Source organism: Octopus bimaculoides, chromosome 5 (assembly GCF_001194135.2).
Source record: "Octopus bimaculoides isolate UCB-OBI-ISO-001 chromosome 5, ASM119413v2, whole genome shotgun sequence".
NCBI lineage: Eukaryota > Metazoa > Mollusca > Cephalopoda > Octopoda > Octopodidae > Octopus > Octopus bimaculoides.
This window is the reverse complement of record NC_068985.1, coordinates 105,441,927-105,447,015: the sequence shown is the minus strand read 5'-3', so window position 1 is coordinate 105,447,015 and position 5,089 is coordinate 105,441,927.

Sequence of the window (5,089 nt, the reverse complement as noted above, 5' to 3'; positions counted from 1 at the left end):
CTCGCCCGTGTAGAATATCCTCATCTGTCTTTACATTCTGAGTTCCAATTCCGCCGAGGTTGACTTTGCCTTTCGTCCTTTCGGGGCCGATAAATTAAGTACCAGTTGCGTACTGGTGTCACTCTAATCGACTGCCCCCCTCCCTCCCCAAATTTCGGGCCTTGTGCCTAGAGTAGAAAAGGATCAAAGGCGGCGAGCTGTCAGAAACGTTAGTAGGCCGGGCGAAATGCTTAGCGGTACTTCGTCTGTCATGGTTCCGGGTTCAGTCCCACTGCGTGGAACCTTGGGCGTCTTTTACTATAGCCACGGGCCGACCAAAGCCTTGTGAGTGGATATGGTAGACGGAAACTGAAAAGAAGCGCGTCGTATATATCTATATGTATATATATATATATGTGTGTGTGTGTGTGTGTGTGTGTGTGTGTGTGTGTTTGTCCCCCCAACATAGCTTGACAACCGATGCTGGTGTGTTTACGTCCCCGTAGGCTAACGGTTCGGCAAAAGAGACCGATAGAATAAGTACTAGACTTACAAAGAATGAGTCCTGGGGTCGATTTGCTCGACTAAAGGCGGTGCTCCAGCATGGCCGCAGTCAAATGACTGAAACAAGTAAGAGTATGTGTGTATGTGCATAAACCTTTATGTATATGTGTACACATATACATACAGGTATAAGCAGATATATACATATGCCTACATACAGATATTGAGTATATACACACATTCACACGTACACATACGCATTCATATATTCACACATACACACACACGCCACACTCATGCAAATTGATTATGTAAAATATTGTTAATATTGTTATCAGTTCTTAGTTGACGCTATAAATTCAAGCTACAATAAGTTACATCTTTTATGGAAAATCCCGGTCTGACTCAGTAAAATTATTAGGTTGGTTCTCTGAAAAGCAGAGAGGGAAAAATGACGAAAAAAAGGAATAAATAAATAAATTCAAATCTCGTTAATCGCTCTAAGGCTTTAATATTGATGATCATCTGATTAACTGCGATTACAATAAATCTTTCTGTAATTAGTATGCTTTTTTTTTCTCCATCTAACATTCAGTCTCTCTTTCTCAAGTATTTTTCACATACGCACAGTCACACATTTATACACGCATTCACACACGAGCATACAAACACCTTCACTGCGCGCGCGCGCATTCACACACAGAGTTGCACTCACACAAGCACTCATGTATACAGAGACACGCTCACACTGACATGTGCTTACATAGTCTTATAACTAGTTGAAATAACCGTTCATAAATATGTCACAAGTCGAAGTAGATAAAGCTACTCTGTGCTTTTCTATGACGTGAGTTATTGGAACAGACGCTTCCATTTTCCAGATTTTATGGTATCCAGTGGTTGAGAAGATTCCCTTTCTTTTTTATTATGGTTTAGCTCGAAATGTAAGGCAAAGGTAAGTCTATAACCATTTCCAGATTAGTGGAACTCGAACCAGAGAGTTTGTGCGAATGTTTGCAGCAGAAATAACTGCGAAGGGCACCCAATGACCAAGTGGTGGTGTGAAATTCAGTGATAGATTAATCCCATACTGTAGGTGAGGTGCAGTGTATCTGAAGAGCTTTCGCACTGTTACCTTATACCAAATTTGACCTACGAGGTTTGCGCTAATCTGAAGCTAAATTAGAGAATATTTATACAAAGTGCCGAAGGAAACTGCGTAACTATATAGTCACGTCCAGATAAGCACGATAATCTAATCATTATTGCGAGCTGTAACTTGATAATGTCGGATATCACTCGATAATGTTGATGTATCATTCTTCTCTCTCTGTCTGAAGGATAAAACGTGGTTAAAGTAACATTGCAGAAACGTACCTTCTACGATACAAATGTAGTTTACGGTCTAAGGCGTGTTTCGATTTAGTAGAGCCAACTTCTGCTTTATATCTTATCGTTTCTGCATTGCATAACAAATGAACATGCCTTGAGAAACTTAAACAGAGTATGATACTAAATTTGTCATTAAGTAGAAAATACTAGATAGGTGCGGGTCTAAGACAGGCAAAATATAATATATATATTATATATATATAGATATATTTCTAATATATGAACAAGGCCTGAAGTTTTATTTTGATAAGTAACGGTACTAGTCAAGAACTGGAATTTTAATTACATCGCAACAGACCTATTGGGAGGAATACTTGAGCTAAACACAATTTTACCATGTTGCTTTTCACAACCAGAAAAGCATTCACTGGAGAGGGTTTCAATTCTAGGTAGGGTTCCATAACATACGACGAACACAATACAAAAGTGCGAAACGTGTTAGGTGAAAACAGTTAAGGGTTGTCTCTGAAGTTTCCTAAGAAATATGTATCTGTAAATGTTCGTGCCTCGTGATTTTAAAAGCAAAATTGAAGTTTCATCGGATGGCCTGTCATCTTTGAGAAGGGCAGTTGAAGGAAGAGACCCGGAGCATTGACAAATAAAGCCTAACTTCAGAAGCCACGTCAACGTTTCTGCTCCCGAATTAGTCTTTACCCATCACGCTTTTGGCAAAGCATGAGACCGCCTTTGTCTTGTAGCTGGCCTACTCCCTAAATTTTATCTCTGATAATTTTCTTTTTTCTTTTGTTCCAAAACTTAAATCAACTCTGAATGCCAACAATATCAAGCGTTAGAAAGTATCGTAGAGAAATTACTATGAGAACCCTGTACTACACTTCAAAATGTGTTCCAAAGCTGGGATAAATCGTCGGTACTAGGGTAGCAACAAAAGCAAGGTAAAACGGCATATCTAATTTAACTGTAAAGCCATGAATTCAATCTTAAAATTATATATACATATTATATATGAATATGTGTGTGTTTATATAGGTATGTGTATGAATATATGAATATATATAATTATAAGTATATATATACTTACACATACATACACATATATGTATATGTATATATATATATATATATATATATATATATATATATATATATATATATATATATATATATATATATATATATATATATATATATATGTGTGTTCACATACACACACATGATCTCCCAAGGGGCATTTCACCAGTATTAGAATCTAATATTTAACGTAATACTTGGAGAGTTTATTGAGATATACTTTTATGTTAACTCCTTCAAACAAACTCAAAAGAATATTAATAAACACCCCAATGTCGTTCGCAATTCATACATATATACTGAATAAGGATATAGCAAATTAATTTATCAAAATAGCTATAACCACTTGAAGGATCTACATAAAAGACTTTATGTAGAAAACTGAAAACGGCTAACTTTATTGAAAACTTCAGGTGGCGGATCTAATTTTTTTGTCACTAAGAAAGAAAACTACGATTAAGGATAACTCATGAAATAACCATATATATATATATGTATGTATGTATGTATGTATGTATGTATGTATGTATGTATGTATGTGTGTGTGTGTGTGTGTGTGTATGTGTGTGTGTGTGTGTGTGTGTGTGTGTGTGTGTGTGTTTATCAGGTATTTAGTAGCTATCTCCTGCTCCTAGATAGCGAAGACATATCCGTCAAGATGGGATGTAATGCATCTATTACAGATGTAGGAGAGGCTACTCTTCCTATCAATGCTGTATGTATGTTTGTATGTGGTTGTATGTATGTACGTACGCATGTATGTGTATGAATATATATATATATATATACATGCATACAGTCCGATGATGGCTTAACTGGTAGAAATTTAGAAGTTACTGTCAATAATATTCTTTTTATAAAATAATCAATTTGTATTCTACACAAGTATGAAATAATCCTTCAGATTAATGTAAACATTAATATACACATATGCATATATATACATACATACACACATATATGTATATATACCGTATATATACACACACGCAAATAAATGTGACAAGAGGTTGAACACAGTTACATATTTAGGTTTTGTTAATCTACACCGTGGCACATACTCAAGAGATTTAAAGTAGATTAACAAACCAATTAGCTCTAGATTTTTATATTAATTTCAAATCGGTTGCTATTTACATGATGGAGAGATAATCGCTAGATCAATTGAGTACAGCAGCTAGCAGTGAAATCACATGTAGTTAAAGGCTTTTGCTAATACTGTTGTTAAATTTAGATTTCTTGTACTTCTTTAGTGTTACTGACAAACTAACGTATGTTGCAATTTCTACGTATCAGGATTTATTGCCATGATATGGAACACTCAACGAGCTTCTCATGCTAATAGAAGAGCTTCTATGTTGTCAATTAGAAGCGAAATTATCTTACACTAAAAACAATTGCTTTTAAATAATTTATGTTATGTGTTTTCCAGAACAGAGCTAAGAAATGTCCATCCCAAAACATCACAAACGACATAATCTCCCCAACAGCAATAGCAACAGATTATCAAGAAGTAGAAAAAAGCGTTCTGTATTATATTAGGTAACATTCCGTTAGAAATGATGCCTTTGTGTCACAAAATCGTTGCCAATTGATCCAATGTTGAGCATTCAGTATAAAAAAGATCGAAAATTCCGAATCTCAGACACAGAGATAACAAAAAATATAAAAATTGTTTTGGGCTTTTCACAGCAATGAACTTGTAAGCAACAGGTAAAAGTACATGAGGAAAAGAAAAGCAAAGCATGTATATAGTACCTTATAGTTACATAAATTCCGATTAGCTTTCCTGGGAAATGTATACAGTAAATATCTACCTATTCCATTCCCTAGAAGCAAACACCGATATTTTTTTTGAGGATCATCCCTCAAGGTAGGAGGATGACCCGCAAAAGAAAAATATTTTTTTCATTTTTTCCCTTCGTAATTGTAATCTACACCTAAAATATATATCTGGGAAATATCTATCTATCTATCTATCTATCTATCTATCTATCTATCTATCTATCTATTCATTCTTTTATTCTTTATTCTTTTAGGAACTAAAACCGGAACCACGCGGTTCCGAGTTCAGTTCCACTGCGTGGCATCTTACACTAGTTTCTTCTACTATAGCCTCGGGCCAACCAAAGTCTTGTGAGTGGATTTGGTGGACGGAAACTGAAAGAAGCCTGTTGTATAT